Source organism: Hyaena hyaena, unplaced genomic scaffold, assembly GCF_003009895.1.
Source record: "Hyaena hyaena isolate Hyena2069 unplaced genomic scaffold, ASM300989v1 scaffold_355, whole genome shotgun sequence".
Lineage (NCBI taxonomy): Eukaryota > Metazoa > Chordata > Mammalia > Carnivora > Hyaenidae > Hyaena > Hyaena hyaena.
Genome location: NW_024080986.1, coordinates 138,316 through 157,373, shown reverse-complemented (window position 1 = coordinate 157,373; position 19,058 = coordinate 138,316).

The window sequence follows — 19,058 nt, the reverse complement described above, 5'->3', positions numbered from 1 at the left end:
GAAGGAGATACCAGTTTTCATTTCTCATGGCAGGAGCCATGCAAACGCTGCCATTTCCTCACTATGACTGTCATCCAGCGAGGCCTGTGTGGCTCCCAGCATGCAAGAGGTTTACATTTTTCGAGGAGAGGTCCAGTGGGATAATTGAGAATGTATAGTGTGATCTATTTAACAATAATTTAAAAACAAGGTGAAAAGATAAACACTTAATTTAAGATGTCCACATGATGACCTTATCAACACTGTTGGATGAAGCTGAAGCAATGGAGAAGAAAAAAAAGTCAGTTAATTCACTAATCTTTTTTTTTTTTTTAATTCACTAATCTTAATTCAAAAACTATGGTACATGAAATCTTTTAGGTATTTTATGTTTCAGTGTGAGGAAGGAGTGTGAACAAAACAGAATGAGAATCTGTCAACTATAAGGTTTTGTGCTGACTGAATAGTTTGAGGAATGTCTTATTGCCTTAGTCTTGAAAATACCCAATGTCTAAGATACACTCCAAAATTATTTGTCAGACAAAGATAAGGAAAATGTGACTCATTTCCAAAAGAAAAAAATAAATAATGAAAATTGACTGCAACATGGTGTAAAAATGTCCATTATATGTTTTCACACTGTTACATGATTACAAGATCACAAAATGGTTTTCACAAGCCCTTTTGAAACATATGGATAAAAGGACCAATGGTCAATAGGAAGTCATTACACTTCAGCAGTTTAAAAAGCAGTCACTAAAATCAGATATACATCGCTATTCAATTCCTTAAAATGTTTGTCACCAAAAGCAGAGCACTGGCTGTGTGGTTGGGGTAGAGGTGGCGTAACTACGAAGTGTATGATGTATATGTTGAAGGATAATAGAAATGTTCTATATCTTAACTATGATGGTGATTAGATGAGCATATAAATTTGCCAATACTCATTCATCTGGGTAGTTAATAAGGCAGATTTTGATATGCAACTATACCAGAAAAGCTTTTACTTATTTAAAAAATGCGGGGGTGCCTGTGTGGTTGAGTCGGTTGAGCATCTGACTCTTGGTTTCGGCTCAGGTCATGATCTCACAGTTTGTGGGATCAAACCCCATGTTGGGTTCTGCACTGACCATGTAGACCCTGCCTGGGATTCTCTCTCTTTCTCTGTCCCTTCTCTGCTTGCTCTCCCTGTCTCTCAAAATAAATAAATAAACTTTAAAAAATGTAGATCAAGTCCATTAATTTATTGTATTCCTAAGAAATAAAATAATCATAATCAATAGTTACTAGCTAAAATGCCATTTGGTTTACATTTATATTTGAAGAGAAGTACTTTATGAAGAAAAATGCCTATTTCTTCAAATTAGTTGCTTAATTGGAAATACAGAGATTGTTATGTAACAACTTTAACCAGAACACATTTGATTTGTTTTTTCCTTAAGAGAAGAGCACCTTATCAAGTGATACCCAGCGAAGAGATTAAAAGGACAAGAGATAAAATTAAAGTAGTATATTTCCTGTTAATGAACTTCTACAAATGGGTATAAAATGGAGACTTCAGAAAGATAATACAGGTAGTTGAGAAAATGAAACAGAGTAATGATCCAGAAACATCATAAAGAGTTGCAGGTTCAGCTTTGCATCTTTACTATCAGCAAATATAGTTCCAAGTATATGGTAATGGCTTTGTCATTACTTTTCTGTGTTTTTCTCAGGTTTAACTTAATAGCACACTTTTAAATTCTGAGCTAATTGGATGCTTCAAAATGTTAACCTTTTCTGAACTCCTTTTCTTCTTTTTTGCCAGTTAATATCTATGTTATTAAATTCCTTTAGAATTGTTAATTTTATAAACATCTTACTTGGACTTTTAATAAGTAAGAATAAATAAAATAAAACTAACGTAAACTAAACTAATAAAACAAAATAAACAAATAAAATAAAATAAAATAATAAAATAAAATAAAATAAAATAAAATAGAGCAACCAATTGGCCTGATAGAATTGGGCCTGTAGCTTGGTTATATTCACTCATCTATTTGGTGAACTACACTATGTGTATGACACAGCTACATACCGAAGAGCTTGGAAAAGACATACTGCCTATTCCAAGACCTTTACATATGAAAAAGTAGAAATAGAGATGGTAAAAAAATATATAAGTACCAGAGCAAGGCCATATAGAATTGATTACCAAATAAATTATCTAAATGTCTAACCAAGAAAATAATGACTAAAAAGATCATTGAAAATTAAGAACTTTCTAGTTTAGAGTCACCAAAACAAAATGAAGCTTGAGCTTGACCTTGAGAGATAGTTTAATGAATAAAGGAATAACAGAACTGTTTTTGTGATTTCTACTTTCACTTTGCCAAGGACAAATAGAAAAACAATGTTTTGCAACATGTTTTAGCATAACTACTAATTTAGAACTTAAGCACAAGCTTGCATTTTATAAAAGTATTTATTTTTATTTCTAAAATAGAAAAAGGACATTTTCAAAAGAGTATATTACCCTAACAGACAAAAGAACCCAAACTATTACATTTCTTTTCTGAAGCCACTTTCATAAAATATTAGATGCAATATGCTACTGGGAAGAGACACAGATTTGTATGCATGAGTTCACACTTCCTTGGCTCCTTTCCCATAGAAAATACAAATCAAATGTTTTCTATGGCCATCTTTTATAATGCAAAATTATTTCTTGGCTATAATTTTAAATATAGTATATGATCTATGTAAAGGGAGAATAAAATTTAATCCAAAGGGAATCCAAATATTGTTAAAATATATTAGGTAATATAGGGACCCTGGGTTCAATAGATTGGTCCAGTTGGAAAGAAGTAGCACTTTTGATATATTTAGAACATAGTAGGTTTGTAGGGGCTTAGAACTCTATTCTAAATTTTTCTTAGCATATTGGCTGTCTACGAGTAAAACAATTATCCACTTGTGTTTCAATAATTACATATATTTCCATTGAGAGTTAAAGGTCTTCATGATAATAAACACTAGTCTATCTCACTGTCTTTAGATAACATTCCAGAAAAATATCCAGATATAGGCATTTTTCCTCTACCATATAAAATACTTATAAAGACTATTCTGCAAATTCATGCACTAAAAATAATAGAGCTAATGGGAAAACAATAATTGAAGGCAAATCACTTAATAAAAGACTCATGAAACTTTTTTATCAAACCATATGTATAAACAGATATATAATACATATGCTTATAGATAAATATTTACAGTTACATATTCACAGGTAATTGCACCCATTATTACTGTCAGTCAATCCTTTTCAGCCTTAACCTTGATGTTGTGCTTATATCTGATATATTGTCCCCTAGAAACATTTGCTTCTTTGTAGAATTCAATTCTATCCAAATTGAGAATCTAATCAACAGTGCAGATTTCTTCATCATTCTTTCTTACCGAATAAAGTTGCTGATCCTTGTTCTAACTGATGCCTGAGTTTCTTGTCTCTCTTTTTCAACATACTGTGCCTTGAGCTGATGAAAAAGTCATTAACAAGTAGCATTTTGAATATTTAAATCTCCACTTTAAACAGTTCCTTTGAGACTATAATTTCAAATCCAGTCCCTTTCTCCTAGTGCATTGATTTTCTCCATTAAAACCATGTCTCTGGCATCCACTTGAATTGGGCTATATAATTTTAAACATGTGAGGCTGTAGATGATTTGAGAATGTAACATTGAAGATTCAACTTTATTTACATTTCTGCAGTGGAAATATCTGTATCCCTGAAGCATTTAATAAAGTCTGCTGTGATCATAATACATTAGGTCAGTGAAGATCAAGGAAAAACAGGCGGCTAGCAAAACAAAAAACAAACAGATGAAAAACCTAAACAGAACTGAGTTTGCAAGAAAACCTATAAACTAAATTAGGCTCTGAGCTTCAGGTCACCATAATCATTTATATTTCTACTTCAAATAGATCCTTCTTCGTAATCATTTTAATTCCATTCTCGTATTTAAATGTCCTTCCCCATTGCAAGTTTTTCTTGAGATCTTTGACATTTCCATAATTATCAGAGCCCATACTATCTACACCTTAAAAAGCAATGTGACCTCAACTGAAAGTTGAGGTTTCAAAGATGATGGAGATATAGTCTCTAGCAACAGTGATTTCTAAGACCATATGCACATGCGTACTAGACACTTTAGACACATGCATAAAGCACATTTCTGTGGATTTTGCATAGCTTCTGTGCTGTACACCAAGTGGTATGGGAGCAGAGAAGTGGTTTGGTACTCCTCCTGCTTGGAGATCTGAACATAAGCATCTTGATGAGAACTTGCCAAGGGTCTTCCCTTTTCTTTCATAAACTGCAAGGCTATTGAAATAAAGCACTCTTGACACTGGGTTCTTAGAGCAAGACCTCTCCATTAGGCTTTTGCAGTTAATGCAGAAGCAATCATATTCTTTTTTCTTTCCCTAGTCTAGATATGGGATATCACAGCTTCTAGAACCCCCTACCCCCACCATATATACAGTTTTTTAATCAAGAAATGAAAGATTCACTTAAAAAAAAACTCTCCTTGGAACAACTTAGCAATGCTCTTATAATTCAAAAAACATTAAGGATTAGGGTCAGGTTTCTTGATCCTCAGATCAACATGCATCTTATGGTTACATGGATGCATGGATGGATGGATAGATGAATGGATGGATGTCCGAGATCAGGGAGTCCCTGATGATTCAGTTCACAATGCCATTCATATCAGAAATCACACTGTTCTTGTTTTGTAATTTCACTTTTGTTACTAATTCATAGTACACATTAGCTCTACATGAGATCTCTTGTCTGTAGAGCACAAGACCCATGGAAATATAACTTTTTGATAGGACATTTTTAAATGTGAGTTTAAAATGACTAGTATTTCCTAGTTCCTGCTTATGGCTAAGACATCATTTCATGTTTATTATTTAAAAGCCTCAATAAAATTCTCAAAGTTATGCAATGTTGTCCATTCTGGTCAACAAAAATTTTTATTCTGTGATAACATCAAAGAAGAAGTGAAATAAAAGCTGGACTTTAAGGCCCTTCAACTAAGAATGTCACATATAAGAAAGAAGTTTGTCTAGATGGAAGGAAAAAGACTGTTTCTAAAAAAGGAGGATTTAATGCTTACTTAATCCACTTGAAAACAGCATTTAGCTTTAAAATACTTTTTTTCTGTTCCAATCATGTACGTTGACCTCTTCCTAGTTATGATATGCAGTGTAATGATAATATATAGATTTATTTGTTTCTATCCTTTCTTTTTCCAGAGAAGAATTTAGGTTGGCTACCTGAAATACCTATAATACAATATATTAAAATAAAACTTAAACCAAAGAATGAAGTGGTTAAAAAAACAAAAAGACACAGTTTATGGTAAAGTCAAAAATGAGATTAATATGAAATTTCATCAATCAACTTGCCAAATATGGGAGAAAAAATATACTTCTTTGCAATTCAGAAAAGAAACAAAAAAGATGATAAGGTCAAATAAAAAATCATATCACGTATAATTAAAACTAAACTAGGTGCACAGAAGTAGTCTAATTACATCACATGCTGAGGCTAGCGAAAATGTCCTGTGAGCTTTCAAGAAGAGAATAGCACTCCACAGTACTATAAACACGTTCCTCAACGCCATCTTTACAGTGAATGGAGGCTATAGGATTTTTTTTTTAATATTTTTATTTCTAGGAGAGAGAGAGACAGCGTGAGAAGGGGAGGGTCAGAGAGAGAAGGAGTCACAGACTGAAACAGGCTCCAGGCTCTGAGCTGGCAGTCAGCACAGAGCCCGACGCGGGGCTCGAACCCACGAACCGCGAGATCATGACCTAAGCAAAAGTCGGACGCTTAACCAGCTAAGCCACCCAGGCGCCCCGAGGCTATACGATTTTTAAAGGCACTTTTGGATAATATCCTTCCAGGTGGGCTAAAAGCTTAATAAGAACAATCCTTTTAACGATCAAAATAATAGAGCCAAACTTCTGGATAAGGATAAGGAAAGTAGAGTTTCTCTCTCATGAATTAAAACTAAAACACATGAATAAAAATTTTCAGTGGCTATAGACAGATCTCCAAGAAAATCACTCTTTTTTAGGTCAGAGAATTTGGAAGGGCCACCTCTGTATGAGAGTGGAAGGAAATCTTTTTGTTTTCTTCCTCTTTGTACTCTCCCAACACTGCCTCAGAGAATGTCTCTTTTAGGAAGCTGCATGGCCAAGCAGGCATGATGGCTGGCTCGGTAGATGTGGCAGTTATCTGGGCTCCATACTGACAAGAGAAACTGAGGAAATAGGCCCCTGTGATCAAAGCATGGGATGGGGGTGGGGTAGGGGGATCTCTATTACCTGTTCTCTCTTTTCTTATCATTACTCTTCTTTTTTTTTTTTTTTAATGTTTTGTTTTGTTTTTTCTAGGAGAGAGAGAGAGAGAGAGTGAGCAGGGGAGGATCAGAGAGAGAGGGAGTCACAGACTCTGAAACAGGCTCCAGGCTCTGAGCTGGCAGTCAGCACAGAGCCCGACGCAGGGCTCGAACCCACGAACCGCGAGATCATGACCTAAGCGAAAGTCAGACGCTTAACTGACTAAGCCACCCAGGCGCCCCTTATCATTACTCTTCAAAACAGACCTAACTGTAGAGAAAGCCCTCACAGCACAGAATGCAATGTTAGCTTTCAAGCCACTGCACCAAAATCAGTCCTATGGGAGTTAAAGTACATGAGAGAAATACAGACAGAGTGTGCCAGAGAAGCACAGAGATATTTTTGGAAATTAAAATGAAAAGGGTTTAATATTGTCCTAGACAAAGGTGAAGGAGAGGAGCTATGAAGAATGGCTGTTAGGATTATGATTGAACCACATGCTTAATGGGTTCTACTCACTCTATTTACTAACCTAAGAAGAGAACCAGATCTGATGGGTTAGATCTTGACTTTAATTTTGAATATAAAAGAGTTCTGAGTACCTTAGGAACATCAAATTTCATAGGTCAGGTATTTTTGGGTCCAAAGCTTAGGGAAGAGATTAGGGTTAAAAAAAAGATATATTTGGGAAATATTGGAGATAGAGTTTTTTAAAGAGAATGTAATTAATAGTATTGAATTTCTTCAAGAATTCAAGTCATAAAAGACTCAAAAGCAAAATTTTGTTAATAGGTGGTTATTGGTGACATTTGTCATAACTGTAAGTATAGTGTTTTTATTTATTTATTTTTTGAAGTAGGAAGCAAGACTAAGAAGAAGAAGATTGATAATTATGAGGAACATAGAAATGTATCCCAATAGCATGCCAGGCCCAGTATGTTGGTGATTATAATCAAATCATGTTGTTACCAATCTACTCTATTTCTTTTTTCAGTAGTGATTAACTTACTGGCCATTGTTAAGTTCACATACCTCTTCAAAGAAGAAATTTAAAGGGGAAATAAAATATGTTTTGTTCTGTTCCTATATACTGAAAAGAGCATATCAAGGATCCAATATACTTTTTTAAAGAGGAAAAAGTCAAGGTGCCTGGGTGGTTCAGTCGGTTGAGCGTCAGACCCTTGATCTTAGCTCAGGTCATGATCTCATGGTTTGTGAGTTCAAGGCTTATGTCAGGCTCTGCATTGACTGTGAGGAGCCTGGTTGGGATTTTGCCTCTCCCTCTCACTGCCCTTCCCCAGCTCGTGCTCTCTCTCTCTCCTTTGCTCTGTCTCTCAAAATAAATAAATAAGCATACAATAAATAAATTAAATAAAGAGGAAAAGGTAATCTCATAATAGACACAGGAAGCAGATGGGCATTATTGCTAGTGGAGTATTTATCTTAAAAGAATTATTTTTAATTCCTGGGGGAGAGGGGAAGCATGGACTGTTCACACATGGTCATGGCTCCTTGGCCCAGTTCACAATATTATGTTACTCACCTCCTCCCTGTAGACATTTGAGTATATAATTCTTCCCATACAATATGGTTACCATGATAGTATTTCTTGTATAAACAATTAAGTCATATATAATTCATTAAGAAAATCAATAAATAGGTTAATTTTGAACTTATCATAAATTAATGTACTTAAGAAAATGGATGTTATTATTAAACATAAACTGTTAGATATTAGGGATATCAATAAAAGTAATAACTTTGATTTAAAAATAGAATGTAGGCTCTTCCTATCACTTGACCTATACTCTTGAAGAATTAATCCCCTTCCTTTGAGTTTGGGTAGAGCCTATTTATATGATGGGACATAGTTATCATGATTACATAATATTACATGGAACAAAAAGATTCTGAAGATGTAATTTGGGTTTCTGATCAGTAGATTTTAGCTAATCAAAAAGGAGTCTATGCGAAATGGGTCTGACCTAATCAGAAGGTGATTTTTTTTTTTTTTTTTTATTTCTAGGAGAGAGAGAGAGAGAGCGTGAGCAGGGGAGGGTCAGAGAGAGAGGGAGTCACAGACTGAAACAGGCTCCAGGTTCTGAGCTGGCAGTCAGCACAGAGCCCGACGCGGGGCTCGAACCCACAAACCGCAAGATCATGACCTGAGCGAAAGTCGGACGCTCAACCGACTAAGCCACCCAGGCGCCCCAATCAGAAGGTGATTTTAAAAAAGACTCCAGATGAGAGAGAATCTCCCACTGGCTTTAAAGTAGGAAGTTACCATGTGATGAAAAGGTCACATGGCTAGGACTTGAAGGCAGCCTCTATTAGGAGTTGAGAGTGACCCCCAGTCAACAGCTAGTAGGAAAATGAAGACTTCAGTTCTATAACTCCCAGAAACTAAATTCTGTCAACACCCTAAATGAAATTAGAAGATGAACCCAAGGTTCAGATGAAACTGTGGACCAGCTGACACTTTGACCAAGCCTATAGAACTGAACAAAGAACCCAGTTATACTATGCATGAACTCCTACGCTACAGATGGATGGATGGATATTGTTTCAAGACACTAAGTTTGTGATAATTTTTTATGGATAATAATAACTGAATGTTGTTTTAAGACATTAAGTTTGTGATAGTTTTTTTATGTTGTGATAGAAAACCAATACAGGGGTGCCTGCGTGGCTCAGTTGGTTAAGCATCCAACTTCAGCTCGGGTCATGATTTCAGGTTGTGAGTTCAAGCCCTATGTCAGGTTCTGTGTGGACAGCTCAGAGCCTGGAGCCTGCTTTGGATTCTATGTCTCCCTCTCTCTTCCCTCCCCTGCTCGTACTCTGTCTCTCTCTGTCTCTTTCTCTGTCTCTGTCTCTCTCTCAAAAGTAATAAACATTAAAATATATAAAAAAAGAAAATCAATACATTAAGGCCACACCTATTTTGTAATAAGTAGTTCATAATATGTATCTACATGAGAATTGTCATACCTGTTTTCCATCTAGCAAAAATTTAAAAATATCTGTCAAACGTTGGAAACCCATTTTAGAACTCCATAAACTTCAAAAGCAATAAAAAATATGTACAGGCCATTTGTTTTTTCTGAAAAAGTGAATCCTTATAAGGTCCCATGTAGGGAGCTCAGGAGGAAATGTATAATCTTACAGTGTAAGATTAGCTACTTCATCATGTAAAAAATACCAGTGAAAAAATAGGCAACTTTTTAGCACTAAAATGGTAACATCTGGGTATATATGAGAAGTAGCAACATGAAGGCAGCATTCAAATTTTTATATCCTGAAATTATATATCAGGCTGTATTGAGAAGCCAGTCATGGCCAGAGTTTTTCATTGCCAATATGGACTATCAAGAAGCAGCAGTTTTAAAGAACTTATTTGGGCTTTCAAACTGCCACTTTCCTATGCAGTTCAGAAAAACCCTTAAAGCAGTATGGAAAAAATGGCTGGAATTCTTCACAAATACCATACAATGCAGTAAAAGAAATATTATCAGTATTGTTGTGTTAGACTTCTTATATAGCTTTCAATCAAATGTGTTATTAGTTATTCCTGAACGTGTTTGAATTTGAAGCAATTTATTCAGCCTTTTAAAGAATCTTAGGCTTATCCAATCTTATGAGAAAATGAAAGAACACATTATGGTTGCAGTTTTGATGTTAGTTTTTGAAATTAGAAATAACTTTGAATTGTTAACTTGTTGGTTAAAAGGTAAGTTGTGTATTTGTGTTAATGCTGTTCAGGGAAGAGAATGGCATAGTTTTGAGCAAACCTCATGAATCAGCTTTCATTTCTATGTAAAGAATACTTACTTATAATAATTACTTTGTAGTTAAAGATCTGATTTTCTTCTTTAAAATTTGTATTACTCAAAATTATTTATGAAGATCTGTATTAACATTAGTCGGCTGTGTTGTATGATAACCCCCTTCTTCTCTATCTCACTGGCTTATAACATTTAGCCTGTAGGAGCCAAGTATTTCACAGTGGAGAAGAGTATAGGCTGAGCCAAACCTTGCAATAGTACTTAAAGCTTCTGCTCAGACGTGGTGTGTGTCATGTAGGCTCACTTCCCATTAGCTAAAGTAAGTCACATAATCAAGCTGGAGTGCAATGACACAGGGATCAAGGAGAGAGGTAAAATCACAAGGCAAGGTCAACGATATATAATCCTACTGAGAAGTGGTGGGGGGGGGGGTGAGTAACTGTAAAAGATAATACAATCAAGATCAGGATTGATGTTGAATGTTGTGGTAAAATAAATTTGAATAAAATCTGTCATTTAATTAGTTCACTATCATATTCAGAGATTTATACATTTATAGGTAGGAGTATAAACATTTTCAAGCATTAGATCATAAGTTTTTTTTAATTTTTATTTCAATATTTACTTTGTTTTTGAGAGAAAGACAAACCACAAGCGAAGGAGGGGCCGAGAGACAGGGAGATACAGAATCTGAAGCAGGCCCCAGGCTCTGAGCTGTCAGCACAGGGCCTAATGTGGAGCTTGAACCCAAATCCCATGAGATCATTACTGGAGCCAAAGTTGGAGGCTTAAACCTGCTGAGCCACCCAGGTGCCCCGATCTTAAGTATTAATGGAAACTTAGGCGTGAACAGTTGCTAATTTCTACTCAAGCACAATAGAAATAGAGACAAATATATTCAGAAAATGAAACATATTCAGGAAAAAAAAAGGATCAAATACATTTCAAAGGCAAAATGAGAATATTCACCAATTTTACATTTACTTAGATTTCCCCCAAATCGTGATATACTGTGATGAATTTTTAGGCTGGCTAACCATATGAAGAATATAATCTTTAGAAGCATCCAGGGAACTTCTCTAGGCATACCCTTAAGAAATATGCTGTTAAATGTTTAATTTTGTTTTGAATATTCACATTTGATGATTTTATGTTTAATAAAGGAGGACTTATTCTATTATGAACTATTTCAAAAAATCTGTTTAAGTAGTATACTAAGTAGCGTTTTATAAACACTAGATCTCACTTGTAGATTTGCACTGAATTTGTTTTCACTTAAAATAAATGTCTTTGTCTTTAGCCTGACAAATAATTTAAGTTTGCCCTCTTTAAAATACTTTCATCTTAAAAAAATAAATAAATAAAATACTTTCATCTTGTAATCTGGTATCTATTTCCAAAACATTTTCAGAATAATAGCCTTTAGTATTAATAACATATACATGCAGGTCTGTGAGTATATGTGTACCTACAATAATGTATACCAAATTGTTTATTATGATAATTTTGAAAGTGCAATGGATAGAAAATAGGATTAAATATTTTAAAAATGTTTATGTGTTGACTTGAACAAGAATATATTTGTTTTAAAATAAATATGCTTAATGGTTAGTCCAGAAAGGAAATTCTGTTCATTCTTTTTTGTCCTCAGAATTTTATTCTGAATTTTATGTTAGTTCACCATAGATCCTTGGGAACATATTAAAAGTTCCAAATTATAAAGTGGCTGACTGTTATTCAATGATAATCCTAGATTCAGATTCAAGGATGTTAAAAGATAAGTGTAGGAACATTTTCATTTTATTGGAAAATTTAACCTCCAAAGGTCTCATCTGGTCTCGGTATTGTGAAGCCATCAATGTTATTTCAAGGACACTATGCACATTTCTAAATAAGAAATATTACAGAAGAAAAAAGCTAAACAATTCTCTATGAAAGATTCATGTATATGTCTTTTCCCATACTTACCAGGATATCACCTAAATCATTTGGAACATTAAATTGATTCTATTGTCATTTTAAAACGCTACAATATTTTTCTAAATCTATATTATTTATGGCATACAATTGTGGTTTTATTTTTTGGTAAAGAAAATTTATTGTCTTTACATATTTTTATAGATGTTGTTGTTGTTGACAATAAAATCAAATTTGTATAAGGAACTAAAGACCTTCTGGGAATTCAAAGCTACTGAATTCTGTCCTGTGGATAGAGCTGATCTGTCTCAAAGCCACTGTCTGGCGAGAGTTGTGGGTCTCGAAGTGGTAAAGCTCAAAGCTGAGTCATGATGTCAGGTCTCTCAGTGCAGACACCACCACGTCGTTCCTAAATGCATCATCCTGAAGGAAAGCAATTGTTCTAGAGAAAAGACTAAGAAGAATGGTGAGTAATTTTTTAAAGGAGCATAGTTTGGGAACCTCAGTTCAATTCTGACATCGGCTCAACTTTGGCAAAATTTGGCACAGCCAGAAGACAGTCCCACCTTGTATCTTGTGGGCCTGATGCAGGCCAGGGTGAGCTCTATCAGTTCCCTAGGCAAGAAACAGACAGGAAGGTTTACAAGTCACCTCCCTTCATTGGATAGGACATGGAATGGACTCCAGCCGGTACAACAGCCTCTGATAACAGACACCTCTTTTGGCCATTTGTGTGACCAGCATATGCCAGGCTCTTGTGGCAACAGAGTAGCACTGAACCAAGTCATTTGGAGCAACCAGCTTGAAGTATGATTGGGAAATTCTCTGTATCAGGGGGGCAGGTGAGTTCAAGGTCAAGCATAAGGGTCACAGAAGATATAGACAAGACAAAGGACAGTGTGAATCTGGGGGTTCTAAGACATCAACATTGGGAGAGTGAGTGGAAAGGGCACAAAGACAGGAGACTGGACTTCCTATCAGATTGCTGAATATGGATGTGCTACTATTTGAGCTCTTTATTGCATATAACCTGAAGAGTTTGTGGTTTGTATCTCAAGATTTTAATAGGAACACTTTAATTAAAGAAACATTATCTCATTTAATTTTCAAAACAACTCGTTACGAAAAAACTATTATCTCTCTTACATGCGACAACGAAAAGAAATTTTGATTGGTTATCTTGCCTCAGGACATACTGGGAGTAGAGAGTGCACAGCCAGGATTGTAAACTAGGTTTATCTGACTCAAAGCCTCTTTCTTTTTATAACCTCAGGGTGAAAAGAGTAAATGCTATAATTATATATCAGATATTGAAATGCTAATTGTGAATAGTGGAGTGGTTCGCTGCAGAGTCCAGACCTTAATAAGTAGCAAAGCCAAAATGAGAATACGAGTTTTCTCGTTCCTGGCATTGTACCTTATTTGCCCTTGAAATACGTTATTAAATTATTTTCCTGTTTACTTAATGACAAAGAACCTCAGGAATATACTACATGCTTCATTTAAGGTCATTTCCCTCATAATCTTAGATTTTGGAAACCCAAAATTTCCTAAGTGTGAACACTGAGACAGTATTTACTGCCAGAAATTTATCTCCAAGTGTATTTTTTTGAGGCTAAAGAATAAAGCTTTTGGCCAAAAATAGACTTCATATTTGCACTGAAGTTCAGTCCTACAGGATGTTGAAAGAATAACTTAATCACATATTCATCAATGTTTTCTTATGTTCTTGAAGCAGAGAAAGAGCATCGTTAATCTTGTTGGGCTGTGACAATTTATCTTCAAAGACTTCAAGTGGTGTAGAGTTTATCGAAAGATTAATAAACCTTGAGTGCAATTTGGGTTGAATTAGCAAACTGTCCAAAATAATTGATTTGGTTTACTATTAATCTTTATTTATGAAAATATAAATTAAAAAAATCAAGAGCCTGGCAAATCGCTTAAGACTTTGAAATATTTGCAGGTATATGTTTTTGAGAATGTAGAATTAATACCTATGGCTAAAATACTTTTAATCCTGACCATTTGAAGAATTTTTTAAAAACATGCTAATTAGTTTCAAGCTATGAGCTGTATTACTACTTAGTATGGTATTAGTGCATATATTTTCTTTGTTTAATTTTCTTAAATGACTACTTTTCTCAGCTTATACAGTCTTTTCAATCAACTTTTATGAAAATGGGAGAAATCAAATTTGTTAGGATATTTTTTGTCAATGTGTAGGTTCCAATCAGAAATTATTCCTCGGGGCACCTGGGTGGCTCAGTGAGTTGAGTGTCCAACTTCAGCTCAGGTCATGATCTCACGGTTTGTGGGTTCAAGACCCACGTCGGGCTTTGTGCTGACAGCTGTCTCAGAGCCTGGAGCCTGTTTCAGATTCTGTGTCTCCCTCTCTGACCCTCACCTGCTCATGCTGTCCCTCTCTCTCTCAGAAATAAATAAAAAAAACATTAAAATAAAAGAAATTATTCCTCCATGTATCAACATCTATTTTTTTATCACTTTACCAATTGCAATTTGTGATAAAATAATTTCTAGGAAAAAAGACTTTAGTTCATGTCTTGCCGACAGCCAAATTTTTAGAGAAGGTCAAATCACATTGTTCTAAGAAAAATTTTGCAGCATTTGTACAATGATATCTAGTTTGCTTTGACAAAATAAAACTTCAGAATCATAGAGCATAGCCAGTTCAGGAGTATCAATTAATGTACTCTGTTTATTCTTTCAGCAAACATTTATTGGAACTTACTATGAGCCAGGTAGTGTACATGGCACTGTTAATATTAAAAACAAATAAGACTTAGTCCTGTCTACATAAAGCACATAGTTTAATAAGAAGACATGTATATGAAAAATATAATTACAAGATAAAGTAGAAGTAGATGTGATGGGGGAATTAGCAAACCCAAAGCAAGGTGTGCCTCCTATGTCAAGGAACTGGAATGTTATCTATGGAAGGCATTAACTTGTCCCCCACCCTTTTTTAAATCTTCTAATATTATTTAAACCCAAGTTTTTTTTTTAACATACAGTGTAATAATGGTTTCAGGAGTAGAATTTAGTGATTCATCATTTACATACAACACCCAGTGCTCATCCCAGTAAGCGCCCTCCTTAATGCTCATCACTCATTTAGCCCATCTCCCTACCCAACACCCCTCCAGCAACCCTCACTTTGTCTCTGTTTTTAAGAGTCTCTTATGGTTTGCCTCCCTCTCTCTTTTTATCTTATTTTTCCTTCCCTTCCCCTATGTTCATCTGTTCTGTTTCTTTAAATTCCACATGTGAGTGAAATCATATGATATTTATCTTTCTCTGACTGACTTATTTCACTTAACATAATGCACTCTAGTTCCATCTACATTGTTGCAAATGATGAGCTCATTCTTTTTGATCACCAAGTAATACTCCATTGAAGATATGTTCCACGTCTTCTTTATCCATTCATCAATCAAGGTACATTTGGGCCCTTTCTATACTTTGGCTATTGCTGATAGCGTCACTATAAACGTTGGGGTACCTGTGCCCCTTTGAATCAGCCTTTTTTATCTGTTGGGTAAATATCTAGTAGTGCAATTGTTAGGTCATAAGGTAGGTCTATTTTTAATTTTTTTTAGGATCCTCCTTATTGTTTTCAGGAGTGGCTGATTTTTTAATCAGTTGGGAAGTTCAGGGAGAATAGTTGAAGAAGACTGAAGGCAGGAGTGTAACTATGGGGATCATCTGAGTTCAAGAGAAGATCTGATCCAGGGCAGTGATAGTAAGGCTAGAGAAGATATATTCAATTTTAAGAGATTCTTTAGAGGACAGATCAGCAGCATTTGGAAATACATAAGAAATATGTAAGAAAAAGAAAAAGTGAATACAGTTTAAAATTATTTGTTTTATCTTGCTTTATTTAATTTTCTGTATTTTTAATGAGGTGGGATTACATTACAATAATGTTGAGATCTCAAGTATACCGTTTGATGAGTTTTGAAAAATGTATACTTCTGTGTAGCCTACACCTTAATCAAGATATAGTACATTCCCATCTCCCCAGAAAGATCCCTTTTACCCTTTTCCTGTCTCTCTGTACCTTACCTGCTATATGGAACCACTATTCTAACTTCTATATCCTTGGGTTAGTTGGTTTGTTACTTAGTTTTCATATGTATGCCTACCTTCTTTTTCTCAGCATGATTTTGAGATTAATGCCTGTTGCTAAGTGTTCCATCCTTATTATTGCTGAGTAGTAGTCTATTGTTTTAATATAGTAGAATTTGTATATGCAGTATTCTGCTCATGGGTATTTAAGTCCCTGATAACTTATTTGTTCTTTCTGAAAGCTTCTGAAACTCCATCTTTGATTTATGGAACTTCTTCTTTGATTTATGGATTATTTAGAATTTTTTTTCTAGTCTGGAGATTTTCTTTTTACGTTAATCACATTGAATTCTAATATACTTGCATTATGATCAGAGGACAAACTGTATGATGTCATTTATTTTATATTTTTCAAGCTCTGGTTTATGGCCCAGGATATAGTCTGTATTGGAATTTGTTCCATGAGCTCTTAAAAAATGTATGTTCTGGGGCACCTGGGTGACTCAGTTGGTTGAGTGACTGACTCTTGATTTTGGTTCAGGTCATGATCCCAAAGTCATGTGATTGAGCTCTGTGTGGAGCCTGATTGAAATTCTCTTTCTGTCTGCCTCTGTCCCTTAACCCCTCTACCCAGCTATCCTTCTCTCTCAAAAGTTAAAAAGAAAAAAAAAAAGTATTCTGCTGATGTTGAATGGAGTATTCTAAGAATGTTGACTACATCTTTTTGTTGATGGTGTTGAATACTTCTAAGTCCTTGTTAATTTCTTGTCTGGTTTTTCTACCAATTATTGAAAGAAGGGTATTGATATAGCCAACATAATTGTGGATTTATGTATTCCTGTTTTAATTTTTTAAATATTTTTTAAAATTTTAACTGAGGTAAAGTTCCATCACTGTTTGCTTCAATATTTCACACCTCTGTTATTTGTTGCAAACACACTTAGGATTGCCATATCTTCTGGTTAGATTTACTCTTTTTCCATTTTTTTCAAGTTTATTTATTTATTTTTCGAGTCAGAGAAGGTCAGAGAGAGGGAGAGAGAGAATCCCAAGCAGGCTCTGTGTGTCAGTGCATGACATGGGGCTTGATCTAGTGAACTGTGAGATCATGATGTGAGCCGAGATCAAGATTCAGATACTTCACTGACTGAGCCACCCAGATGACCCTATTTTTTTTTTTTTATTATATAATGTCCTTCTCTGTCTATTATTGCTTTGTTCTATTAGAGTCTACTTTATCCAGTTTAGCTACTCTTGCTTTTATAGAATAATTATTGAGGGATGCCTGGTTGCTCAGTCAGTTGAGCCTCCGACTTTGGCTCAGGTCATTCATTTTCTGACACTTCGTGGGTTTGAGTCCTGCATCAGGCTCTATGCTGACAGCTCAAAGCCTGGAGCCTGTTTTGGATTCTGTGTCTCCCTCTCTGTCTCTGCCCCTCTCTTGTTCATGCTCTGTCTCACTCTCTCTCTCAAAAATAAATAAACATTAAAACTTTTTATAATATAATTATTGAAAAATTTCTTTTACATATATTTATAATCATATCAGTGTTATAATTTTGCTTCAACCATCAAAGATAACTTAGAAAATTCAAGAGAAGAAGAAAAATCAGTTTTATTTATACACACTTGCCTGCTGTCTTCTTTTCTTCCTGATATTCGAAGGGTTCATTGTTTCCTTCATGTTTAGAGAACTTTCAATTTGGGTAATATCTACTCCTCCATATTCTAGTTCATTGAGTCTTTCTTCTGTCTTCTTTTTTTCTATTGTTGTATTCTTCTGTTGAAATTTTTAATTTCTGTTATGTATTTTGGTTCTAAAATTGTCATTTCTTTCTTATATATTCTATTTTTTGGAAGAGAATATTACTTTGGTGAAATTTTCTAGTTTTTCTAGAAAGTGTGTTTGTAATTCTTCCTTGAGACATATTTATCATGATCACTTTAAAATATTTGTCAGATACTTCTAGTATCTCTGTCTTCTGAGTGCTAACATCTGTTGCTTATCTTTTTTCATTCACTTTGAGATTTTCCTGGTTCTTGGTGTGGCAAATGATTTTTTATTGAAACCTGGACACTTTTGTATTATGTCAGGAAACTATATCTTTTGTAAATTTTCAAATTTAGCTGGCTTTCTCCCATACTGCTCTGGCAGGGGAAGTCAGGGTGCCAATTTGTTAATGCTAAGGTACCAATGACAATCCAGGCTCCCCACTTGGCTTCCATTGACACCTGAAGATTTCCTTCCTTGATGTTGGGCAAGGTAGGAGTTCAGGTGCCCCATGTGATTTCTAGTGACACTGCAGTGGAGATGGCTTTATGACCACTGGGCAATTGTGAAAGTGCTGACTTTCCACTTAACTCAAACACTATCCCAGTGGAGAGGGGAAAAGGTGTTGGTTGAGGATGGAAGTCTAGGCTCCTTAAGTTGTCTCCACTGACTGGTGAAGCTCATAGGCAGGAAATTGGTGATGGTCTTATTACTGGCTAATGGGGATGAAATTCTCTACTCTCTACCTGGACTTCTCTGAAACAACCACAACAGTGACTTTGGGGTGTCTCAGTATAGCTTCAAGAGGGTGCAAGTCTAGTTCCCCAACTGGCTTTTGCTGGCATGGGTGAGTGTGGGGAAAAGGTTTATATCTTGCTTTCTTGCCCATTTCTTGACCTATTAGCTAGAGAGTAGTGTTTGTCAGAGCTTTTGTTGTCTGTGCCTGTTGACATTTCTAGGTTGTCAGTTTCTTCAACTTCAGGTCTGGGATTCTATGAGATGAAAAAGAAAACCCAGAATTCACCATCATTTCCCAAGACAGCCTCTTTTCATCTCGTCACCTTTCAAATTTTTCTTGTATTTTGGCTATATATATAGCTCAGAGATTTTCATTCTTTTGGAGGAGT